Genomic DNA, 10,965 nt, shown 5'->3' on the forward strand with positions numbered 1-10,965 from the left:
CTCTGCTCCTTTCTTCCTTCCTTCCATCCCCTTCTGCCCCTTCCTTCCTCCCTCCCTCCCCTTCTGCTCCTCCCTCCCTCCTTCCTTCCTTCTTTCCTAGTCTATTATCTATTCTATTCTATTCTATTCTACTCAACTCAACTCTACTCTATATTTCTATTCTAAATATATTCTATATTTTACTCTATATTCTATTCTATTCTATTCTCTTCTATTCTCCATTCCATTATTCTATTCTATTCTGCTCTAATTCTATTCTATTCTATTCCTTCCAACTCTCCTGTTCTCTTCCCTCCTTCCCTATTTCTCTTCCTTCCCCCTTTCTCCTTTCCCTCCCTCTCTCAGGAATCCCAGGCTCTGGAACATCTTGAACTCTTCCTGGGCAGGAGGATGAGAGACCCCAGGGTGACCCTGAGTGCTGGGCAATTCAAGGCCCCCCCTGACGTCCTGCTGCTTATCAGCCGAGGGTCCCAAGGTCGTCTGGATCTCCTTGCAAGGGAGCGGCCTTGGGGACAAGGGTCAGTCGGGGGAGCTGCCCTCCTTCCTCCTCCTCTTCCTCCTCCCTTTCCAGCTTCAAGGGAAGTTTTCTCTCCAGCCGAGGATCAAGGAGGGGGAAGGAAGAGCTGTCCCCTGTTTTTCACCCCCCCCCCCGGAGCTTCATTCTTCCTCCAGCCTGGAAGGAATTCTCGTCAGGAAGTTGAGGGCTACCTGTAATTATCCAGCTGATATTTCTCCCCTGGTGTCCTTCCTCCTTCCTTCCTTCCTCTCTCCCTCCCGCCACTTTCTTTCAACTCTTCCTTCCCTCTAATTCCCCTTCCATCATTCCTTCCATCCATCCATCCTTCACTTGCCTCCTTCTTCCCTTCTTCCACTTCCTTTCAATCCTTCCTTCCCTCTAATTCCCCTTCCATCATTCCTTCCATCCATCCATCCTTCACTTGCCTCCTTCCTTTCTTCCTTCTTCTACTAGCTTTCAATCCTTCCTTCCCTCTAATTCCCCTTCCATCCATCCATCTATCCATCCATCCATCAATCAATCACTTGCTTCCTTCTTCCCTCCCTCCCTCCTTTCTTCCTTCCATCCATCCTACACTTGTCTCCTTCCTTTCTTCCTTCTTCTACTATCTTTCAATCCCTCCTCTCTAATTCCCCTTCCATCCTTCCTTCCTTTCTTCCCTTCCATCCATCCATCCTTCACTTGCCTCCTCCCTCCCTCCTCCCTTCTTCCTTCCATCCATCCTTCACTTATCTCCTTCCTTCTTTCCTTCTTCCACTTTCTTTCAATCCTCCCCTCCCTCTAATTCCCTTTCCATCCTTCCTTCCATCCATCCATCCATTTTTCACTTGACTCCTTCCTTCTTTCCTTCTTCCACTATCTTTCCATCCTTCCTCCCTCCCCCCTCCTTCCTTCCTCCTTTCCATCCATCCATCTTCACTTGTCTCTTTCCTTCCTTCCTTCCCTTCCTTCCTTCCCTCCATCCACCCTTCTCTTCCTCCCTCCCTCCCTCCAGCTCAATGTGTTGGCACGCAAAGCCTCTCCTCCCCATTTTGCCTATGGCTGGCTCCCAGTGGGTCACATCCCATGAACCTTGGGCCCAGAGTGGGCCCTTCAACCGTTCACTTTTGCATGTTATGCAAACCTGCAGTGTGGTGAGGTGGGGATGGGGGGGGGGGTGTAAAAAAACCAAGCGTAAAAAGGAAACTCCACTGAGTCAGTAAAAGTGCAGATCCTGAGACTGGCAGCTCATGGGTGGCACCCAACAGAAAAATTGGGGTTAGAAAAAGAATAATATAACACCTTAAGCTCTTCTTTCTCTGTCATTTGAAACATCCCAGTAGAAAGTTATTTCTTGGCAACTTTAAGATAGATGGACTTCCACTCCCAAAATCCCCCAGCCAGCCTGCTTTAAGAGGGGTGGGTTTCTGCTCCCAGAATTCCCCCTCCCCAATTCTAATCCACCAAGAGGGTCTCGCTTTCAGAACAGACTTTGCCCCCCTCCCAATTCCTCAAACTAGGTGAATGCATTTGGCCTTTTCTGCCCAACATCCAAGGCACTAGCCCTCAGGGAAATTTGACTAAATCAGATGCGGGGGAAGCTTGGATGGAACTTAATCTTTGCAAACCATTCCGCCCCCCCCCAAAGCCCCCAAAACTCCAGAATCTTTCTTATTTCTAGGTAAAGGTAAAGGTTCCCCTCTCACATAGGTGCTAGTCGTTCCTGACTCTAGGGGGCGGTGCTCATCTCCGTTTCAAAGCCGAAGAGCCAGCGCTGTCCGAAGAGGTCTCCGTGGTCATGTGACCGGCATGACTCAATGCCGAAGGCGCACGGAACGCTGTTCGCTTCCCACCAAAGGTGGCTCCTATTTTTCTGCTTGCATTTTTTACCTGCTTTCGAACTGCTAGGTTGGCAGAAGCTGAGACAAGCAACGGGAGCTCGCTCCGTTACGTGGCACTAGGGATTCGAACCGCTTAAACTGCCGACCTTTCTGATCGACAAGCTCAGCGTCTTAGCCCCTGAGCCACCGAGTCCCTTTTTCTTAACTCTGCCAACACCCAGTTCATTAAACTCAAATGATTATCCTCTGCAAAGATATTTATTTTTTGCAAATATTTCCTCATCGCAGGCGGTTTCTGTCGCGTGGCTTATGCAAATCTTAACTTTCAGTTTCATTTCTCTTTTTGATATTTTGGTATTTGATAACACTTGCGGTGTTATTTCTTTTTATCTGTTATTCTTCTGGCGCTGTTTAATCAGGGCTGGCTTCAGTTTTTTCGAGCCGGTCAACTTGGCAACCTAACAAAAGGAATTTTTTTGAGCAGGTTCATATACACACCCAAAGCTGATACAATTTTCCCCCTCACATATTTCAATTATGCATCATTGATACACTCATCTCTCTCTCTCTCTCTCTCTCTCTCTCTCTCTCTCTCTCTCTCTCTCTCTGTCTCTTTCTGTCTCTCTGCCTCTCTCTGCCTCTCTCTGTCTCTCTTTCTCTCTGTCTCTCTCTCTCTCTATCTGTGTCTCTCTTTCTCTCTCTCTCTCTCCGTTTTAAAGCCTCTGTCTCTTTCTCTCTGTCTCTCTCTCTATCTGTGTCTCTTTCTCTCCCTCTCCTCCTTTTTAGTGGCTATTCTTGAGCAGAAAATGTTCCCTCGATCTATTTCCTCCTAACCCTTTCCAATTTTATTTGCAAGCGTTCTCATTTTGTGTGGATTTTTCTCCCAAAAAGAGCAGATTCCGTAGAAGGAGGGGGGGAATAGGAAATCCCACCATAAAAGTTTGAAAAGTCGTTAAGAGTGAATGGTCCCTAAACGAATGGCTGGTAGTCCTTGGCTTACAACCGCTCATTTATTCTGTTATTCTGTTAGAATCGTATGTTTTTCCGAGCATATCTTACAGAACAAAATAGAAAAGAATAGGAATAGAATAGAATAGGAATAGAATAGAATAGAATAGAATAGGAATAGAATAGAATAAGAGAATTGGGAATTGAATAGAATTATTGCAAATAGAATAGAATAAAAGAATTGGAAGGGACCTTGGAGGTCTTCTAGTCCAAACCCCTGCTTAGCCAGGAAACCTTACACCACTTCAGACAAATGGCTATCCCACATCTTCTTAAAAACTTCCAGTGTTGGGGCATTTTACAACTTTTGGAGGCAATTTCTGTTCCACTGATTAATTGTTCTAACTGTCAGGAAATTTCTCCTCAGTTCTAAGTTGCTTCTCTCCTTGATTAGTTTCCACCCATTGCTTCTTGTCCTCCCTTCAGGTGCTTTGGAGAATAGCTTGACTCCCTCTTCTTTGTGGCAACCCCTGAGATATTGGAACACTGCTATCATGTCTCCCCTGGTCCTTCTCTTCATTAAACTAGACATCCCCAGTTCCTGCAACTGTTCTTCATATCTTTTAGCCTCCAGTCCCCTAATCATCTTTGTTGCTCTTCTCTGCACTCTTTCTAGAGTCTCCACATCTTTTCTACATCGTGGAGACCAAAACTGGATGCAAATATTCCAAGTGTGGCCTTACCAAGGCTTTATAAAGTGGTACTAACACTTCACGTGATCTTAATTCTATCCCTCTGTTGATGCAGCCTAGAACTGGGTTGGCTTTTTTGGCAGCTGCTGCGCACGGCTGGCTCCTATTTAAATGGTCGTCCACTAGGACTCCAAGATCCCTTTCACAGTTACTACTATTGAGGAAGGTACCACCTATACTGTACCTGTGCATTTTGGTTTTCTTCTCAGTTCTGGGGAGGGGGCTGAAACTGTCTCCAGCCCAGAACCTCATGTCCTGTTAATCATAAATCTGCCCTCACGTCATCTTTACACCTTGATGTTTTCACGATTTCAGAAATAGCTTCACCATTAATCACGCTTCTTTCTTGCGCAACTTCAGGCGTGGCACCAGGCATTTCCCAACAAAACACTGCCCTTTATTTCCTATCTTCCCCAACGCTGACATTCTGAAAGATATCTATTTATAGAATAGAGTCACAGAGTTGGAAGGGACCTTGGAGGTCTTCTAGTCCAACCCCCTGCTCAGGCAGGAAACCCTCTACCATTTCAGACAAATGGTTATTCAGTCTCTTTAAAATGTCCAGTGTTGGAGCATCCACAACTTCTGGAGGCAAGTTGTCCCACTGATTGATGGTTCTCACTGTCAGGAAATTTCTCCTTAGTTCTAAGCTGCTTCTCTCCTTGATTAGTTTCCACCCATTGCTTCTTGTCCTCCCTTCAGGTGCTTTGGAGAATAGCTTGACTCCCTCTTCTTTGGGGCAACCCCTGAGATATTGGAAGACTGTTATCCTGTCTCCCCTAGTCCTTCTTTTCATTAAACTAGACATCCCCAGTTCCTGCAACCGTTCTTCATATGTTTTATCCTCCAGTCCCCTAATCCTCTTTGTTGCTCTTCTCTGCACTCTTTCTAGAGTCTCCACATCTTTTCTACATTGTGGAGACCAAAATTGGATGCAAATATTCCAAGGGTGGCCTTCCCAAGGCCTTATAAAGTTGTATTAACCCTTCACCTGATTTTGATTCTTCCCCTCTGTTTATGCAGCCTAGAACTTTTTTTTTCTTTTTATGATTATCGTTTTGGCATGCAGAAAAAGATTTCTTCACTTGCCTTCGATCCTGGGAAAAAGCGATTTTAAAAAAACTGGACATAGAAGACGGGTGCCAAAAGTGGAACGTTGCGAGAGAACTTCCTTGTCTAAATCAGTGAAAAGGTTTTGCAGAGTCTGCTGCTATTTTAAGCTGCGGGAACACGCTTGAGTGTGTGTGTGTGTGTGTTTGTGTGTATGTATGTATTTGTGTTACAACCCCTGGAATACCAAATACGAAGCCCTGGTTCGATTCCCAGTAAGGGTATGGCTAGCTGATGAGACCTAAATAGATTGAAATAGATCTATACTAGTCTCCCTTTATTTATAAGCACAAATACAACATATATATATGGCTACCCATCTATTTGGAATTTATAACTGTGTTACTGGAATTTATAACTCTGTTTGGAATTTATAACTCTGTTATTGATTCTTCGGTTTATTTGAAACTATGGCAAGGAACAAGAGGTGGGTAGGACACGTTTTTATATCAGGTTGACGATGAGAGCCGGTAACATGATGTGCCTCCAATTTGAGCTTGTTTCAAACCAGCTTGGACCGGAGACAGAAGTTGTATTCATTCCTCGGCTGAACAACCATCTGTTTCGAAGTCACGACGGCTTCTCGCCGGTGGAGGAATCCTTGACTTAGGACCACGAGGTCTGCTGGGCGCGAAGGTTAAGGGGATTTTGCTCCCTTTTACGACCTTCCTTGTCCCGGTCGTTAAGCGAATCACTGCCATTGTTAAGTCAGTCCCACGGTTGTTCAGCGAATTCGGCTTGGCTCGTCTTATCAGAAGGGGGGGGAGTCATTGCGACCGTCATAAATACGAGTCAATTGCCAAGCTGGTAAAATCAGACATAATTCACACCTGGCGTAGCAATGAATATTCTGGCCCCCAGTCGTCATACTTTGAGGACTATTCTACAGCGTGGTGAAATCCAGATAATAAATCTTGAAGCTGAAATTTTCATCAAACGTGCCAAAAGTTCAGGTGAGCAAAAACTCGTTCTGGATTCACACAACATGCGATTCCCCCAATGAGCAAACAGGAAATTTCTATTTGCACAATGGCCAAGCCTAAAATATTTTTCCCCCCCTCCTTTCTTCTCCTTTTTCGTTTGGTTTTTAGCATCCTGGCTCCCCCCCCCCCCACTTCCAGTGGCGTGTTTTTTGTTCCTGTTTTGTGACGCTCCATTTTTCTCCCTCTTTCTTCATCTGTCAGCATTTAAAGGAAGGGCTGATTGTTCTTTAAATAGATTTGCGCGTCGCTTTAGGAATTAGGGAAGCCACGAGCCTTCCTTCTCCAAGACATGGGACTCGGTCAGAGGGAAAAGGTTGACTCTTCTACTTTATGTCCTGACTCCCAGAATCCCTCCCGGCATAAAAAGGTAAAGGTTCCCCTCGCACAGATGTACTCGCCATTCCCGACTCTAGGGGACGGTGCTCATCTCCGTTTCAAAGCCGAAGAGCCGGCGCTCTCCGAAGACGTCTCCGTGGTCATGTGGCCGGCATGACTCAACGCCAAAGGCGCACGGAACGCTGTTTCCTTCCCACCAAATGTGGTCCCTATTTTTCCACTTGCATTTTTAACCTGCTTTCGAACTGCTAGGTTGGCAGAAGCTGGGACAAGTCACGGGAGCTCGCCCCGTTACGCAGCGCTCGGGATTCGAACCGCCAAACTGCCAACCTTTTCTGATCAACAAGCTCAGCATCTTAGCCACCGTCCCTTAAATCAATCCTAAATCATTCCAGTATGTAACCATCCTATCCATAAATCTCCCAGAATCCCCCAGCACATAATCATCCTAATCCCAAACTCCCAGAATCCCCCAGCATTCAAATCCCCCAGCCTTAAATTCCCAGACACTCTGCAGACATCTCCCCACACCAAAGCCTAAACGAATCTATCCAAAACCAGCAGGTAAAAACTTTCCCTGCTACGTAATTCCGTCTTTTTGGGGCGGTCCCCTAAGGACGTAGCCCATCGGTTTTCCACCTAGAGAGTATAATTACAAAGTTGGGAATATTTTGTGGGTTCCCCCCTCGCCCCTCAATTGGAGGTTACGCTTTGGCCGCTGTATTTGCTGTCAAAAAGTTTGTTTATAGTTCTGAGTTTCTGTGTTCTCTCTCTGTTTACGTTTATTGAAATGGTCTGCGGTCAAAGAATACAATCGCTAACTGTTGGATGTGAAAATATTACAGCGGCCCGCTTAGCAACATTTCCAGGAAGCGAGGCGTCCTCTTTTGCTCTTTGTCCTCTTTTTTTTTCTTCCCCCTCTCTGGAAGTAGGACAGCCAGTCCTCGTTTGAACGACCGCAATTGTTCAGCCCACCCGAATTTCGAGGCGTTGGTTCCGTGAATTTTGCTCCATTTTCGATCTCACCGTCGTTGTTAAGGGGAATTTGCACATCCAGAAGATCGCCAAAGGCGGCCGTCATATCTGCGAGTCAGGGCCCAAGCGTCTGAATTTGCATCACGTGACCCCGGGGAAGCAATCACGGCCGTAAGTGCGGAAAACCTGGCCCTACGTCACTTTTTTCCAGTGCTGTTGTACCTTCGGTCACTAAATGAACTGTTCTGCTCGTGCCAATACATTTCAAGCATTTCTTTTAAAAAAGGAAATGGATTTCAATTTAAAATTGTAAACAGTAAAGGCAGTAAAAGCTCTTTGCGCCCTCTTTTAAAAATTCCCAGCCAAGTTTACAGAGCTGTTTTGTATATTTGCAAAGTATGGAAGGGGATAAAAGCCTCTGCAAACATAATCGAGTTGGCAAAGTTATCCTTGAGAAATGCAGTATAATTCTCAAAATTTTCCCTCTGAACAATTTTTGGATAAGGACTTCCTCGTTCTTTACCCAATCGCTCCACACCCTGAAAAATATGAAAAGATCAAACAAGAAGTCGAGCAAAGAAAAAATCTATTTATTTATTTTCCTTCCAGCAAACGCAACTCCTTTGCGACATCCCCGGTGTGTGTGTGTGTGTGTGTGACGAATTCCATTCCTACTCGGAGACCGACACACCCACGGCCAACAATTGCAATTCACGCAGGCTGGTCCTCAACTTACGGCCACAACCGAGGGCCGAGTGAGTTTGGCTCTCATTTTGCGACGTTTCTTGGCCCCGTTGTTAGGTGAATCACTGCGGCGGTGAAACGGGCCGCAGGATCGTTCAGGGAATCTGAAGCAAAAGGGGATGGCGTGACACACACACACACACACCCTCCCGGGGATGCTGCGCCCGTCATAAGTGCGAGACAGTGGTCAAGCACCTGGATGTAAAAACTCAAGTCACTGCAGGGGTGAGCTTCCAAATGCCAATTTGATATGTGGTTTTATTCCTATTTTGCAGGGTTAATGTGCCACCTACTGGCTAATCCTCGGCCAACAATCTTCATTTTCAAATCCTGCCATTTTTACAGCCATTTCTTGACTTGTTTTAATAAATAGAATTATACCACGAATTTGCAGCCAAAAAACACAGCAACGGGCAAAGCTGAGAGTTAACAACAAAAGGAAAAAGTAGGGAAAGGGGTGAATTTGGGGTGGGGGAATTGAAGCTTTGGCTGAATGCCATCACTCTGCTTAACAGCTACGATAATTCCTACCACACTGTCAAATTATCTACTACGACTGTATTACTATTCTTCTTCTCTTCCTTCCTCGTATCTTATCTCTTCCCACTTATGGCTATAACCATGTTGCTTGTATCTTTAATATATATATATATTGTTTTATTTGTTTCCTCGTATAATTTGATGGCTTATGAGTAACCTATGACTATCACTAAGTGTTGTTTCTTATGATCCTTGATGAATGTATTTTATACATGTCTTTATGTACACAGAGAGAATCTGCACCCAAGATAAATTCCTTGTGTGTCCAATCACACTTGGCCAATAAAGTATTCTTTTCTATTCCATTCCATTCCATTCTATAGTTTATTCTATTCTATTTCTATTTCTATTCTATTCTCCATTCCATTATTCTATTCTCTCTTCTCTTCATTTCTCTTCTATTCCTATTTTATTTCTATTCCTATTCTATTCTCCATTCTATTATTCTCTTCTCTTCTCTTTTTCCTTCCCTTCCCTTCCCTTCTATTTCTATTAATTTCCATATTCTGTTCGGTTTAATTTAATTCTATTCTATCCTTCTCTATTTCTATTCTATTCTCCATTCCATTATTCTACTTTCTCTTCCCTTCTATTTTCTCTTCTCTTCTAATTCTAAATCGCACACAGATTTACTCCATTCCATTATTCTCTCCTCTCCTCTCCTCTCTTCCCTTCTATTCTGTTCTGTTTAATTTAATTTTATTCTATTCTATTCTATTTCTATTCTAGTCTCCATTCCATTATTCTATTCTCTCCTCACTTCTATTTTTTCTTCTCTTCTCTTCTCTTCCCTTCCCTTCTATTCTATTTCTATTAATTTCCATATTCTGTTTAATTTAATTTAATTCTATTCTTTTCTATTTCTATTCTATTCTCCATTCCATTATTCTACTCTCTCTTCTCTTCTAATTCTAAATCGCACACAGATTTACCCCTGCGTGCTCACCAACATGCTCAGAGGCCCCCTGGCCCTTCAGCACTCTTCCTTTGCCTGTTTCCAGCCCCTCTGGATCGTCTCCCGGCCTTGCCGTGCCAACTTTGCGCATTGCCCTTTTAAGAGGCGCATTCTTCTGCTTGAATGGACTCCGGAGTCAAAAGCATGGGTATTGTTGCCGGCACGCCTTTCCCTTAGCAACTTCGCTGCGCCCTCCAGGGGAGGTGGCAGGCCTCCCCTTCTCCGAATTGGGGACCAGACCAGGGGATTCTGAACAGAACCCGGGACTCGAACCGAAGACCAGCCAAGGATAAAGGATCAGCTCTTCGTCCGGAGAAGACTGCCCGCAATCCATTCGGAAAGCAAGTAGTAGCCCAATTCCCAACTTTAGAAAAAAGAGGCAGGGAAATTCATCTCTTTGGGGTTGGCCTCAAATTTTGGGGACAAATCAGGGGGGCTGGTGGCCTGGGGTCCATGATCCCCCCTTTCCCAAGCTTCTTCGCTCCTGCGCTGTGAAGAAAGCAAAAATCTGTTGTCTTGTGTGACAAGTTTGCCAGGAAAGCAAGAACGTTGGAGCAACAGGTGTCAAATACTACATAAAAACAGGTGTTTTGCAACGTTGGGCATCGCCCGCTTGGCCCTGGGGAGGGATGGGGGGCACCACCCCGTTAGGCCTTCGGGCATGAATGAGAGAGCTATTCCACCACCCCCTCCCTGAGACTCCTTGCCGCCTGCGAGCGTGGCATTCACTTCAGCGTTGCTGGGACACACCATCTCCACAGCAACGTCGGAGTGCAACCGGTCAAGCGGCTGAATGTTGAACCAAGTTGCTGGCTCCAGGGCAGCGGGGTATAGCTGAGGAATCCAACGGTGGGTGGGCTTCGAAGCAGGACGGGTAACCCTTGCCCACTTTTTTTTTCACTTTGCAGAGTTACGGCGTTGGCACCGTCGCCCGTCCGAAGCGAGACTTTGGTTCCAGCTTCGGGGCAGGGTTGGGATTGAGTGCAATGTTGTGATTTTCCGGGCCGCTAATATTGCACTTGTCCTGGCCTCCCCCTGTTCTGGATTCACAGCTGGCCCGCGATTGGCATACACCGAGAGCCCACTTCACACCTGGAGGCTGCATCAGGTGGGAATTTTGCACAGCTGGACGGCTGACCGCGAATCGGGGGGACACAGCCAGCAAACCGTGTCCGAGAACTATCCAGAAGTGGATTGAATTGAGGAGGGGGGTTTCCCAGACCGTTTCTCGCTGCTTGGATAGGAAGTCCTCAACTTAGAGCCCCTAATTGAGCCCAAAACTTAA

This window comes from Natrix helvetica (assembly GCF_964273705.1).
Source record: "Natrix helvetica genome assembly, chromosome: 16".
NCBI classification, from domain to species: Eukaryota; Metazoa; Chordata; class Lepidosauria; order Squamata; family Natricidae; genus Natrix; species Natrix helvetica.